The 16,440-nt window shown below is 35.3% G+C and overlaps 1 protein-coding gene and 1 pseudogene across 2 annotated transcripts in view; one reads left to right on the forward strand and one right to left on the reverse strand.

Annotated features, from left to right (window-relative positions):
- Nucleotides 1-16,440, reverse strand: part of LOC145276962 (short transient receptor potential channel 7-like) — a 946,690-nt gene that overhangs the window by 218,158 nt on the left and 712,092 nt on the right. The window lies entirely within an intron of this gene.
- LOC145277162 (5S ribosomal RNA) lies at nucleotides 3,105-3,222 on the forward strand (annotated as a pseudogene).

Consider the following 16,440-nt stretch of genomic DNA (forward strand, 5'->3'; position numbering starts at 1 on the left):
TATATATATATATATATATATATATATAGAGATATATACATATATATACATATATATATACAAATATATATATACATATAGATACATATATATATACATATATATATACATATATATACATATATACATATATATACACATATATATATACATATATATATACATATATATACATATATATCTTGTATAACTTTCACTATTACAATACATATACACGCATATATATACATATATATAGACATATACATATATATATACATATATATACAAATATATATATATACATATATATACATACATATATATACATATATATACATATATATATGCATATATATACATATATATACACATATATATACATATATATGCATATATATACACATATATACATATATATACACATATATATATACATATATATACATATATACATATATATATATATATATATATATATATATATATATATATATATATATATATATATATAGTTAGTTATAAAATATATATGGCGATTAAGCTACACGGAATATTCCGCGTTTCATCCACTCTAGGATTATTCAGGCTTATGCGCATAAGCCTGAAGAATCCTAGAGTGGATGAAACGCGGAATATTCGGTGTAGCTTAATCGCCATATATATTTTATAACTAACTAACTCACTCTATCTACGTATTGAGCACTTTTGAAGCAAATACTTAAAGTTTACGCATAAATCTATACTCTCGTATATTAATTTTATGTGAGTAAATGAAGTAGTTATATATATATATATATATATATATATATACTTCAAAATAAAATTATCTAACAAACAACTGGTATGGAAACATGTGATTATAAGTTTTACGAGATATTACTAGCAGTAATATTCTATAAGTACTATCCCATCTAAATAATAATTGCTCGATATACAAGATAGAGCAAATAATAATATTTCAAATGTATTCTTTGTCTTATATAGAATAATAAAAATATTTTGATTTGAAATTCAAATATTTCACGTCATAAATTTTTAAATTCATTGAATAGCTAAAATTTTATATATATAAATCGCCCGAGACAAGGCAACAAGCCAATTGATATAAGGAGTTAAAAGGCTACCCAAAAGGCAAAGCTAACGATAACTCAATTTTATTTATTGCGGACAGTCCTCCTCATCTTTTCTTAGTTGTTTCACGATGTTTCGGCCAACTATTCCTCTGGCCTTCGTCAGGTGATAACCGCGACGGATAGGAACTCTGAATCACCTGACTGCATCCACTGCAATTACTGCCTTCCGTAGTTGTTGTCGTCTCAGGCAAGGCAGTAATTGCAGTGAATGCAGTCAGGTGATTCAGAGTTCCTAGCCGTCGCGGTTACCACCTGACGAAGGCCAGAGGAATAGTTGGCCGAAACGTCGTGACATAACTAAGAAAAGATGAGGATAATAGTCTGCAAATAAATAAAATTGATAAATGATACTCATCTGAATGGATTCCAATTAAATAATATACTAACGATCGATATGTTCCGGAAAAGGACGCAAGAATACCGAGACAGCAAAACGTAAACGTAAGGTCCGTTTTTTTTGCTCTCCTTACAAAAAAGAATTACGGAAAGTCGAGAATTCAAAAAATCTTTACTTGAACTGTAAATCTATTTATCCTAAACTAATTGTGATGAATACGTTACCTTCTAATGATGTGATGTGTTTCAGAAATATAAACTTACTCGTATCAATACCCCTAATCGAGGTAATAATCCCCTTGCATTAGGTTTGAACGACAGACTAGTCTGCACTGTTACAACTTATTTGAAAGTTTTCCTTCCACTACTTTTGTTGTCTACGAGAAGGGAAACTTTAAAATATACCTTCTATATATGTAATACGGGCAAACGTACAGAGACTTGTCACGCCTCAAAGATAATTGATCGCTCGTTATGGAAACTCATCGCAAAATTAATGCACTGAGAAGATAAACAGACCGGTCTCATATGCCCAAGGGAAGATTCACACTGACTATATCTAAAAGACCATAAACGGAGTTGGTTTGAGGAGTGATCAGCAAAAAGTTAAATTACACTAACAAATAATTGATTGAATAAAACTATTTAGGTTATTTGAATAAAGAAATCCTTGTAATCGAAGACTAGCATAGACTCTCTCACTCTGTCATGTGAAGTCAATGGAGCGTGACGATAAAGTAATACTTTTCCGTTAAAATCATTGAGTATTTTTGCTTATCAGTATCGTAAAATATGAATCAACTAGCGGGGGTACCCGGCGTTGCCCGAGTGTTTGTTTCCGGGACGGAGGGGGGGAGTTTTAAAAAATGTTATGGTAGGTAAGTAGGAAGGATCAAACCCGGAGTCATGAGTAAAAGTAGGAAAATAAAGTGTGAAAAAAAAAAACAAAAAAAACAAACATCTGCAACGTTAACAGTTCGGCCATCAAGAAAAGTCCATTCCAGTTGTTTAGGAAAAAAAAAAAAAAAACGACTACGGTAGGTCGGCGCGAACGTGAAAATATAATGTGAATTGTCCAGCACGCTAACCACTACGCCACAGAGCACTGCAGCTTAGTTTAGTGATTTTAAATAACTTCACATGAAAGAACTACGAAGCCAAACCGGTGTTCTCTTCTCAACTGTTCCTTGTGAACGATCCCCAAACGGTGTTAAGTGGTGGCAGGGGGAGGAGGAATTTATTAGAGAGAAAATATTTTACCACTTCCATTGATCTTAACCGATTTTGGCCGTGACTTCTCAGCAGAAAAGGTATAGAAATCTAAGATTATCGAGGAATTTGAGAAATAATAAGCCTATAACACACCTCAGATATTGTTCTGCCGTTTGTGCATATTATATTTGCATGAAATATCTTGATTTTTAATCCTATTAAGGTCAAAATCCGACGGGAAAAAAATGAGTTCATTTTATTTATATAGAAAGAATAGATAGAAGATAGAAGATAGAAGAAGATAGAAGAATAGAAGAAGAAGAAGAAGAAGAAGAAGAAGAAGATAGAAGAAAAGAAATAGAAAGAAGAAGATTTACAGTCCCATTTACATATAATATAATTTCCCGACTATAAATCGATGATTTGATTACTGAGAAGGTAGAGTACGGCATAATCACGTTGACACACGGATTCTCGTTAGATCACCCAAGTTAAGCAACGTTGAGCCTGGTCAGTACTAAAATGGGTGACCATTTGAGAATTCCAGGTGCTGTATGTGCTCTTCGCTTATCTTGCTATTGTTTTCAGTCGTCAAGTAGTACTGATTCAGGAGAGGTGTGGTTGTGTATTGCGCAACTCTTGCCTCACAGTTACACGCGCAGCTACTCTTACAGAGATTATCCATTGTCTCTTGAGACTGAACGGAGACATCGAGGTAGAGTACCGGATACTAACCACTAGGGTTAGGGTTTCGATTTTATTTGCGTCCAGCCACAGTTATAGTATTGCAGAGACGATGGGACACGTATATATATTTTCTCCTTATAACATATCACTAATAAGTCTCGGGCTTCAGAAATAGATAACGCCACTAATAGTTCATCTGATTTTTTTATAAAATACTATAATGCATATTATTTTTATGAATGAAAATTTACAGTTAAGTGATGCTAATGTGTCTATTTCTAATCTATAAATAAATATATACGTCAACAAAATATATGCTAAATAATAAACCATACGTATTTCCAACAAGATTTCGCAGCTTACTGATAACATTTCAGACTACAGAAGATGTGGTCATGAGTTTGAATCTTGCCACAGTAAACAATGCCTAGGAACTGTAGATACAGCAGTACAACGCGTACGTGGATACTTATTTAATATATATATATATATATATATATATATATATATGTATATGTATATATATATATGTGTGTGTATGTGTGTGTGTGCGCACGCGCGTGTGTGTGTGTGCGCGCTCGCGCGTGTGTGTATTTATATACTAAGGCTGCAAAGCGTTTCTGGGTTTATAGATATGATATGACCAGTGTTAAAAACAATTCTGTGCAATATGTTTGAGTAAAATAAAACACTGATTAATTAAAGTGCACAGGAAATATATTGATAAACAAAAGAAAAACGAAGGAAATATGTCACTGTCGAAAAACTATTTAATTATTGTGTTATAAACTGTCTAATAATAAATGAAATATATTGAACACACAAATCACCATATGAAATATACACAGTTAAAATGATTTCTGTACAATATCTATAGTAGCACATACGTACCAGAAATTGACAAATAAGGATGCTCACCTTTAAAGGAACATAGTTGACAAATACCTTAGCGTCGAATGTATTAAACATACATTCTCTTTTATAATACACATTTTCATGAAAAATATAAATATTAGGATTGGTAAATCAACAATAGTTTTGAGAAAATAAAAAGCAAAATAGGTTTTATTTTTTACGTCATATCTCCTTCAAGATGTGTAAGAGGAAAATAATGCCCAAAGATTTCAACAAAAAGTGGTTGCTTTTTGGGATAGGTATCTGTTATAGCTCGCAAGTAGCCACAAAGAAGAAAAAAAGAACAACGGAGAACAGTTTAAAACATGTGTTACATGGAAACAACGGAACGGTTACAAACGAAAAGTGTAGGTAATTCACCGAGCATGCGAGTGCTGCTCTGGAATTTAATCCCCCCTGGGGTCGCCATGAGTAAGGTTTATATGTACAATTGATTAGTCCATTTGGAGGGTGGTTCCCCCACAGCATCCCCTCCCAAGCTGATTTCTTCGGGTGTGAAATCAGTATCTTTTCTTTTTGAGGCAGACCAGCAAGGGGTCTGTGTGCTACCTTTTTCTGTCGGAGCATCTTAGTTCTGACATGCTTTTTGGAGGTTCCACGTCAAAACAGTCGTATACTTTATCAATTGCATCCCCGCCTTCCTGCGGTGGTTCTTCTTGATCCTCAGAGATGAGTTTCCTTATTTGGTTCAGGTTCCTCTTATGTTCGAATTTTGGGCACTGAATGATGTATGTAATATGGCCAACTCTTCGTAAGATCGCGCCCTGTTCCCAAAAGGAAACATTATTCTGATAATGTTTAAAATATACTTTATCCCCGTGGTTAAACCGTTTTCTCGGCATTGTAGACGTTCTGTATTGTATTGTATGTTTAAGGAGCAGTTTATCAAATACTGATTTTATTCTCCGCCCAAACATGATTTCAACTGGGGATCCGGCATCTAGTTTGTTCGGATTTTTCGTTACACTGTAGACGTGTGCCACACGCCCTTTTTAACGCCCTTTTTAGCGTGTCGACGAAGCAGTCGTCCTGGCCGTTACTCCTGGACTGGTACTTGGGGGTTAACGGTACGTCTTACAGAATTCTCTAAACTCTTCCGAGGTGAACTGGATACCGTTGTCGGTAACTAGACAATCCACAACAACCCTAAAACGAACAAACAACTTCAACAAAGAATTCGTTGTCGTTGTCGTGGTCGTTTTTTTTTGCATCTCAGAACCTCTGACCATTTTGAGAGCTGTCTACTACTATCAGGTAGTAAAAATCCTCTACTGGTCCCGCATTATCCTCGACTACGGTTGTTCAGCTTTCGGTCAAGGCTTATGTGTAATAGGTGTTGTCTTGGCAACCAAAACACAGCCTTTGCACGTATTCACCATGTTGGTAATGTCTTGGTTCATAGCTGGCCAGTAAACGAAACTTCTCATCAGGCTTTTCATCCGGTTTATTCCTGGATGTTCCATATGAAAATCCTTGAGAATACTCTTTTGAAGGGTTTTGTGGATGACACCCCATTCGCCGTATAGCAACATTTCGTCGCAAACAGAAAACTGTCTGAAACAGTATCACCCAGTGTTAATTTCTACTTAGTGGTTTGGATGAAGTTGTCATTCACGGATTCTGCCTTAATTTCCTGAAGTGTGACCGGCAGTTCGCGGATGATATTATTAACCATGTTTTTCCATTCACGATTAATACGCAGTGCCGCGAGTACTGAGTCTTCAAGAGGTTCCATTTTGGCAGGAATTAGTCTTGACAGACCGTCTGCATGTGTCAGTTGTTTTGAGGAAAGAAATTTTATTGTAAAATTATAATTTAGAAGAATAGATCCCCATCTTAATAGTCTATTCGCCGTGAATGTGGGAAGTTCCTTTTTTATCCAAAATGGATATCAATGGCTTATGGTCGGTTTGTAGATAAAAATGTCTTCCGTACAAGAACTGGTGGAATTTCGAAACTGCAAAAATAATTCCTAGTCCTTCTTTCTCGATCTGAGAATAATTTTTCTCTGCTGGAATCAGAGTCCGGGAAGCGAAAGCTATTGGCTATGTTGAACCACTTAGCATTCTATATAACATGCAGGCGCAAACGCCATATTGGCTAGCGTCGCTAGCAACTATTATATCCAACCGGGTTTAAATGAGCTGAGTACAGTTTTGAAGTAAGGATTTTTTAATTTCTTGGAATGATGTTGGCAATTCGCTATTCACTCCCAAATGTTATTCTTCTTTAATAATTGATTAAGTGGTGCACGCAATTTGTACATGTTAGGGATAAACCCTTAGTAATAATTCGCAAAGCCTAAAAAGCTTTGTAATTGTGATGTTTTCCGGTGCTGGCATTTCTCTAATGGCGGTCGCACTGTCCAGATCTGGGTGTCTGCCATCTTTATCAATGATATGTCCTAGGTACTTGATTTTTTGTAAAAAGAATTCACAATTGTCTTCTTTGATGTTAAATCCATAATTTTGTATTCGACTGAATACAAACCTAATATGGTTTGTGTGCTCCTCCTTGCTTTTTGTCGGTATAATGATATCGTCTAGATATGCGATGACATTTTCCAGGTCGCTCAGCATGGTATCCATGACTTGCTGAAATATCGCTGGTGCTACCTTGCTCCCAAATGGGAGCATTTCGTATCTGTACAAACCCCGATGAGTATTAATACAGAAGAGGCTAGCGCTTTTGTCGCTTACAGGAATTTGTAAAAAAAGCGTCGCTCAGGTCGATCTTAGAGAAAAAACTTGCTGCGATTTAATTTTGTGAACACTTCCTCTGGGCTGGGTAATGGATAGTGAAAATCTTCTAACGACCCGTTGAGTCCGGTCGAGAAGTCAGCGCAAACGCGGATTTCTCCGGACCTTTTTTTTTATGTAGACTGCTGGAGCAGCCCACTCACTCAATTTTGTTTTCTAATCTATCCAGTTCCTCATTTGTCTTGTTCAGAGATTCGAACGAGACATTACGTTTTTTTTAAGACCGGTTGTGTGCTCGGTATTAGCTTAAAATCAGCGGTCATTCTTGTGCATCTCCCAAGGCCAGGAGAAAATCCATTTGGGAATTATTTTTTAAAACTGGTTATAAGTTTCTCCGTTTCCGCTGGATGGGTTTCTATTTTTTTGCAAAATGTGGATCTAGGAAGATCCCACAAATGAAATTCATCCATGCTATCGGAACCAAACAGGTTCTCATTATTTTTAATACATACATTTTTAGATTTTCGTTTGTCCCAGCAAGGTGACGTTGGTGATTAATTCACCCTCAAAATTAATTTTTGTGATATTTACGGCCGTCGCCGTTCTTTGGTTCTTAACATGGTCGGTTTTCGTAATTTCTTCCACATTTTGAAATTTATTATTGAAAGATCCGACCCACTATCTAAGTGAAATTTAATATCCTTGCCGAGAATGTTGACCTTTACGTATTTGCGTAGATTTTCATCTACGACATCTCTAGTTATCGTTTGACGTACTCGGCATTTGTTCTGATTTTTCCTGCAGTGAGAGCTTTTATGTCCGATTTTATTACATATGAGGTATCTTTTTGTTAAGAATGGGTAATCTTTGATCCAGTGTTTACCACTACATCTGAAGCAAAGGTTCGGTACTTTTGTTTTTTCCGACATTTGGCGGTAATTTTCTGTGTACCGTCTGGACGGTTTTTTCTTCGTTATTGTTTTATATTTACGATGCCTGCTTCGATAGTTCTCGCATCTTTTTTTTTTATTATTTCAACTTTTTAACAATCCTCAGTCAATTTTTGCGGTGTTAAGTTCGGTTCGTTTTCTAACTTCGTAGAATTCTGCGCCTAATTTTTTGCATCTTTTCCCGAGGTTAAACCGTGTGCAAAACCAAGCAATTTAAAATTATCTGCTGTTAATTCAGACAACTTAAAGTCATCACAATGCTTGTTCACTACTGCTGCGTACGTGGCAAAGTCGTCATTATCGTCTTTGGTCATATTCAAATATCTCCATCGCTTATGAAAAAGAGACGTTTTCGGGGAGAACAGTTCTGTTAACAAATTTACCGTCCCATTGAAAGATAAATTCACGTTTTTTCGTGGTAAGATGTACTTCACAAATTTGTCATGTTCAGCCGTTTCGAGTTTTCGTAGCAGCAGTCTGGTCTTCTTCTGGTCAGACCAGTGACCGCAGTCGATATTGAAAAACTCCTCATATCTCCTGAAATAAGCTGCGAATGATTTTTCATCTTCCTCGTACTTAAAATTATCTATTGCGGTCCATATTGTATTTTGAGAAAAAAGCTGAATCGCTTTCAGAGTGCGCGTCATTCTTCGCGATTTCTGCCAATAATTCCTCTGTTCGTAATTTAAAGTTGGGCCAACTGTTTTCGTAATTCGGTCTGTTTGTTCTCTGTACGTTGTCATCGTTCTGCCAATCGTTTGTGTAACTCGGCCGACGTTTTTTGAGCTTCGGTCGCGTTTTTTTTTTTTAACTTCGGCTGCCTGTTTTTGAAATTCCTTTTATTGGTTCTCTATATGTCGTTGGCGATCTGCCCAATGTTTTTGTAATTCGGTCTGTTTGTCCTCTGTACGTTGTTGACGTTCTGGCCATTGTTTGTGTAATTCCTGTTGATGGTCCTCTGTACGTTGCTGATGTTCGGCCGCTTCTATTTGTAACTTAGTTTGACGTGCTAACGCTAATTGTAGTTCGTCCATTTTGTCTGGTTGGATTTAGCAATTTTAAAACGTTCGTTGTCCAGCTAGAAAAACGTTTGTCTGGTTGGATTCGACAAAAGGTTTGGATTTATCTCAGAACAATAAACAAGTAAAAAAAAAAATATAAATCTGCGGTAACAGTCCATCGTCCCCCCCCCCTAAAAAAAATCAAGTGTATATTTCCGTTAGGAAAAAAATAAAGCAACGATTTATCATTAGTAGAGCAAAACGGCGACGAACTTTATTTTTTTTTTAGCGACGAACTTTTTTCTTTTTTTTTATACAAAGAAATATTTACTTTTTAAGTAGCGACGAACTTTTTTCCCCAACTCCTTTGCGTTCCGTACTTATCTGTTTTTTAAAGGTAAATTAACACAGTTGTTAATTTAGCTTAAAAAATTTTTTTCCGCAAGTCAGCCAGTCGCAAGTGTTATGCTACACTTTCTCAGCGTGATAAACCATTGTCCAATGTCGTTTATATTTTCAGAACATTATTTTAGACGTGAATATGTTTCTCGAATCCAATTTAAGTGTTTTTGGAACACTGTTTTAGACGTGAGTATGTTTCTCGAATACAATGTCGTCAGTGTTATGAGAACACTATTTTTAGACGTGAGTATGTTTCTCGAATCCAATGTCGTCAGTGTTTTTTGGAACACTGTTTTAGACGTGAGTATGTTTCTTGAATCCAATGTCGTCAGTGTTTTTTGGAACACTGTTTTAGACGTGAGTATGTTTCTCAAATCCAATATCGTCAGTGTTATGGCTCGCAAGCAGCCACAAAAAAAGGACAGAACAGCGGCGAACAGTTTAAAACATGTATTATATGAAAACAACGGAAAGATTACAAACGAAAAGTTTAGGTAATTCACCAAGTATCTCTATTATTCTCGCTTCCATCAAAATAATAAAAGATTAGACTACTGCATTTTAAACAACAGGGAAAAATCACCACTATTAAATCGGTAGCTGAAGAGATAACGAAAATCACACAGTGTGTGTGTGTGTGTGTGTGTATGTGTGTGTGTGTGAGTTAGAGAGTGTGAGAGAGATTAATTTTGGATATTGTTTTCAAATTATTTAATATTTATCTGCTTTTGGGAACTCATTATTTCCTAATACAAACAATTTCGAGCTCATGGGTTACCAATGGACCACATAGTCTAGTACACACACACGCACTCATGCAAACACACAAACATATATAGAAAAACGAGTTGACAGAAAGAGAGCGAAAGAGAGAGAGAGGGAGAGAGAGAGAGAGAGAGAGAAAGAGAGAAGAGTTAGGTGAGAAGCAAATACTACAAAGTAAAATGAAATATGAGCCCAGTTCAAGGATCTTAGATTTTGACTTCAGAGATTAAAATTGTCCAATTTGTGTCGAAAGAATGGAGACCACTTTATAACATATTCCCGCTATTAACCAACCGTGAACATTGGCCGTTTGACATTTATCACAGTGATAATCGGCCTCGGCCATTTATATGATCACGTGGTTCGGTCACCTTTGAAACCGTTACAATGGGACTTTGTTATGAATCCTGATCAAATAATACCATTCTTTAACTATTATGCATGCATGGCAAAACAAATTATGAATGCGTCTTTAATGTAATGTAAAATGCTGCTTATGCTTCGGGTAATAATACAGCAGGATGTTTCAGACAACAATTAGATACAGATTGACTGATTCGCGCATGCGTACTCTGGTAATCCAGTTTATATGTGTGAACAAAAGGATTTTGTGCTTTAATATGGCTACCAAACATATAATGTTTGTCTTAGTCTGTCTGTTTTTGTGTCCGTTCCACGTTTTTTCGGTAACTGCTGCACCGATATGGCTGAAATTTTGGATAAACATTTACAATGATAAATTGCAGCAAACTAAGTATTATGGTATCTGTTCGATACGCAATTATGTTTCAATTTGCATTAATCAGGATTAGTCATCAGAATACCACATTTAATCTAAAAGTTTTCTCGAAAACTACTCAACCAATGTAAGTTTTGTATGACCTTTGTTATGATAAAATGCAACGAAGTAAGTATTATGGTATTCATTAAAGCACAATTAGGAATTAATAGCGATTAATATGGATTAGATTAATGGAAATATCTAATGGAAATCTTCAGTGATGCACTGTCCTCATTGCCGATTTCGAATGTTGCATCATATCGGCTCAGAAAGCAAACCCGGTCTGACTCCAGACTCTCCAAATCGTCTCCTTGAAAGCTATTAGCTACGTATGCCGACATAGCAAAAACATGTTCTGACACTCTTCAGTCGTTCTCTTTAACGACACGACAGCAGGCATCATTTTAACATGTTGTTAAGAAAATGAGCCTAAGTAAATTTGGAGCCATGAAGGATAAAAAAAACTTACTTTTTAGTTCGTGCTTCACCCCATTGCCTACTAAAATCTTTTCCACGACTCTGATCATTTTCCCTAGCATTTTATTTGTTATTTCCTTTAAATCACGAATCCTTGTTGCTCCCACCATACCTATGTTTTCAGTACTCTTCATAGTGACTGACCCGCAAAAACCCTGTAACCAACTTCTATATGAACATAATTTATCTTTCACCCATTAGACCAACGGCGGAATAAATCTGAAATATATGCCTGACTTACTATTTGTTTTCTTGCTTCCTTTTATCACTTTAAATTCTCCAACTTTGCAACAAGAACAACGCAGTTATTTTACTTGATAACTAATAGAAGTACATATATTTATTTATTACTAGCATGGGTGCACGGCGTTGCCCGGGTGTTTGGAGGTGTGTTGTGCAAAAAAAAAAAAAGGTGATAGTAGGAAGGCAGGCTCGAACCCGTACCACGAAGGAGGAAAAGAACGGGGGAAAAACGTGAAATCTTTGCTGTTACGACCAGAGTCAAACCGGAGGTGACGTAGGTTTAAATTAGACAATCGAAAAGAGGAGCTGACTTTCGACAATATCGGCGAAAAAAGATACCTCTCCCTGTAGAAAAGTGCCCAGTTCAGGTGAAGAAAATTATTGTTTTTAGCCAATTTTTCCGTATTTGCCGTCTGAAAGGTCTAGCTTCCAAACAATACTAAGCTTGTGAAAATCCGTCGCGTCTGTCGAAAGTTTTAGGCAGACATGCAAACATACAAACATATATTTATATATTGGTAGCTCAAATTTTGGACCCAAACCGATGAAAAAGCCTGCCCTATCGCTGAATACCCTTTACGTAAAATTTCAAATGTTTAGACCAGAAATTGTCTGAGTAATTTGGTAGAGACCACAGAGGTCATTTTTTAAAACTTTGGCCCCTATTATGACCCCTTAGCAATTATTGTTTTAGGCTCAAATCAAGTTATTAAGTTAGATCCATGTCCAAGGAACCTATATCTAAAATTTCAATTGTTTATACCAAAAATTGGCGGACGAGTTTGGTAGAGTTCTCAAAGGTCAAATCGTTGAACGTTGACCCTTTAATAGCCAAATTTCTGGTCGAAAACGGATAACAAAGATTTTTCCAAATCTCAGTACCCTGTATATCAAATTTCGAGTCTGTAGACTTAAAATTGACAGAGTTATTGCGTAGGGAAATGTACACAGACACACAGACAAACAGACAGACAGACAGACATTTTCACTTTTATAGATATACTAGCATTTCAGTCCGGCGTTGCTCGGGTGTTTGGAAGTGTATGTTGAGCGAAATAAATAAATAAATAAAATAAAAATAATAAAAAATCGTTCAATTTTTTTACCCCTATTATGACACTTAACATTAATTGTTTTGGGTTCAAATCAAGATAGATCCATGTCCAACGAACCTATATCTAAAATTTATAGTTTTTAGACTCTAAATTGTCGGAGGTGTTTGGTAGAGTTTTCAAATGTCAAATCGTTGAACTTTGAACCCTTAACAGCCAAATTTCTGATCGAAAACGGATTACAAAGATTTTTCCAAATCTCAGTACGTTGTATATCAAATTTCGAGTCTGTAGACTGAAAATTGACAAAGATGTTACGTAGGGAAATGTACACAGACACACACACAGACACACACACACAGACACGTTCACTTTTATAGATATCTAGATAGATATAAAAATGACTGATTTTTTTTATAGTGGAGAAGAATAAGGGCTTACGAATAACATGGAATACAAGGTTTCGTGAATACGATGCAGTATGAGTTATTTCCAGTGAAATTGGTTTCTTAATGAATTTCTCAATTATAAATGGGTTTAAAGAAAACAGTATTCAAATAAAATAAAATAATACCGCGGGTAAATTTTATTTCAACAAAACTAAACTCGCATTATTTAGATAAACTACAGGATCGGAGTGATGGGCACTAGGTGTAGAAATTCGAAATAGCTCCACAATAATTATACACGATTAGTGTACACTTTCCGTCAACACCGTGAGGAAAAATTATGCTTCGTCAGTGTTCGTATCAATATTAAGACTTATAGAATTACGTTAGAAATTTAATTATTTTTAAATATAAATAGTTTTTTTATGGCATGAAAAGAAAAAAAAAACTACAGTTGACTTTTTATTTAGATTGAAAGATATTCTTCCACATTATTTTCAGCCAGCTAAGGTTGCCTGACTTGCTATTTATCTTCCGAAATGTTTTTCTAATGCTTTTATTTTTGTTTTCTAAGATTATAACTAGGAATTGACGAGAGCAAGTTGAAGAACCACAACAAAAGGAAAGAAAAAGAAAATAGTAATTTCTGATGATCTAAAAAAAATAAAATAAAAATAAAATAAAAATTGCGAAAAATAACAGCTGTTTCATGTTTTCTTGCAATCTTCAGATAAGATTGAAAGAGGTCGTTATTTCGGTGGCTACTAATCAAGAAAAAAAAATTAAACGGTTTTAATCGATTAGTGTCTTTGATTAATATTCAATGAACATGTGATTAAATAAAAATATCATTTATACGTATTATTTCGTTTATTCAGACTACTATTCCCATCTTGGATGTTAGCCTCACATGATGCAACATAGCGCGTATAACGCTCGTGTGAGAAAATCAGCAGCAGCTGTAGGATAGCTGACTAGCACAAATATTAGCAGCAGCTGTTTTAGCGATATGCAAATTAGCAAGTGTGCGCAACGGAAAAACATACAAAGTAATAATCAGTTCTAAGTTACAGTTTTCTGGAGAGTTAAAGTTTAATCCTCGATACTAAGAATATAATTAAAAATGAAAATTATTTCTACTCGGATATGGCTGATAAAACGAGAACAATCTATTATTGGATAAAATAATAGGCCGAATTTAGAAATTGTGCACAGATTCTCAAGTTCGACTAGAATCATCTGAAGAAGGTCGGAGTCTACATCGACCAAAGGATTGTGAAAATAGCATTTACGATGAGCAGAGCAAATGGTTAAAATGTTCACTAAATGACTACGAATCTAGGATTGAATCCTCGATCAAGTCACACCAAAAATATTAAAATAGCACTTGATGTCTTTTTCATAACTGCTAATGCAGTAATAACAAGAAAGGGGATGTGATGTAGAAACTAATGAAATAAGTAATTTTCGGGTCGCCCTCGGCCATGGTCGACTACTTAACTTTTATTTCTATCCTTCATAAACGCTTCTAACTGTGCCCTGGTGCTTCCAGATTAGGATGTCTGAAGATAATGGCTTCCCAACCTAAGATGCAGCAAATATTAATGTTGTTATTCCGTCCTTCCCATTTGAAAATGTTAATCATACTCTGTAAAGACAAAAACAAAAGTAACAATTTTCCTCCACAAGATAATCAAACCAAACACCATGAATAAATATTTGAAAATATAAAGAACTTGAGCATAAAAACTTTTACCAAAATGACCGGATTCGCCATTAAATAACCTCAAAAGGGTTGATATGTCGTAAAATAAAACAACTAAACTAAATTTAACTTTCCAATCTAATAATATGGATACGCAGATATTGTGTAATTACAATGTGGACACTATTCTAGTTAACGGTTGACGTTTCTTTTTCAAGTAGTCCAAATACGGAATTTCATACATCAAAAAAGTTTTCTAGCCGAAATGATATGTAAGTGTGGTTGGGTCTGGTGAAAATATCGATCGTTATAGGTCAGTATTCCCATTAAACAAATTGGCACCTTTGCCGATCTTGTTAATACTGTCCGTAATAAAGTGGGACCTGCTTCAAAAACTTGGCAAGTGAAATGATGGAATATTGAACAGAGTCCACAAGTTCTCAATTCGTTGACAATACGCGTCACGTAGTGACCACAGAGGCGTACCTATAACAACGCTTATTCTACAACAGGAGAGAAATACATTGAAATGTATATTGGCTTGACAAGTGAATAATGTCGGTGTTGGTATTATTCAAATGTGGCGTTCAACTTTGAGAGTTGAATGCTTACATTAATACGTTAGAAAATCAGCAGGCGAATTGGTCAAGTAACATGAAAACTGGCGAGATTCTCGCGAGAAAATTCTAAACTAATCATGAAGTTTAATCACGAAGCTGTAGCAGCCATATATAATAATTGTATCAGGTCGGGACAAAAGTTTTTAGCAGAAAAGGTATTTTAAACTGTTGTAAGCTATTTCATACATTAATGTATAACTTTTTCTTTCACATTATTAAAGCATCTTTCATTTTTCATTTTTAAATATTGCCACAAACGTCGACCCGGAAACGACCTTTTTATTCAACAGAAATGGAGTTATCATCCATCATGATAATGGTCATTCTCGCACATCTCTGATGATGTAGGATCTCTTAGGAAATTTTGGCTGTGATATCTTGCCTCATACTGCATATTCTCCTGACCTAGCTCCCACGGATTTTAACTTATTTCGAGGAATAAAAATGATTTATATAGAATCTTCGTTGTACATAAACAAGCGTGTTACTATAGTGATTGCCATCCTTCTCAACCAATCATAAGCTTTGGCGCGAGAACACATGTCGCCAGCATCACGTGATTTACGTTCCCTGTTGGTGACAGTTTAAGATAATTTACCGTCTAGAACCGATTATACATCACATCTTATAAATACTGACTATTAGTCGTTTAAATTTGATTTTCAGCAAAAGCGAATAAAAGTTAAATTATTTAAAATTTCTATGTCGTCTGTAAATGAACTTTTGACTCAGATTAACTTTTTATTAAAGCCTGCCATTATATTTTATTACAATGATAATGATCACTAAAAGGCATTGCTTAGGCTGCTGCACAGAAGGTGGGCTCATTCTACCGCGATAGAAAAATATTAGCACCTATCAGTATCCTACATCTTTAAAAAGTCAAAAATTGTCCATGCATGGAATATTGTTGTCACGCATGGGTTGATTTGTCTGTCACTACTCTTAAACTCAGCTTCTAATCTATCCCAAACCAAGCTCCAACTCCTTTTCCATCGCAGCAATATTGCATCCATGTAATTGTTTGACTAATACTTTAAGGCAATGTGCTTCGATAAATTCGTAGCATTGGTGACTCTTCGATGTAAATA

The sequence above is a fragment of the Euprymna scolopes genome, chromosome 5 (assembly GCF_053919585.1).
Source record: "Euprymna scolopes isolate OS-2025 chromosome 5, ASM5391958v1, whole genome shotgun sequence".
Classification (NCBI taxonomy): Eukaryota; Metazoa; Mollusca; class Cephalopoda; order Sepiida; family Sepiolidae; genus Euprymna; species Euprymna scolopes.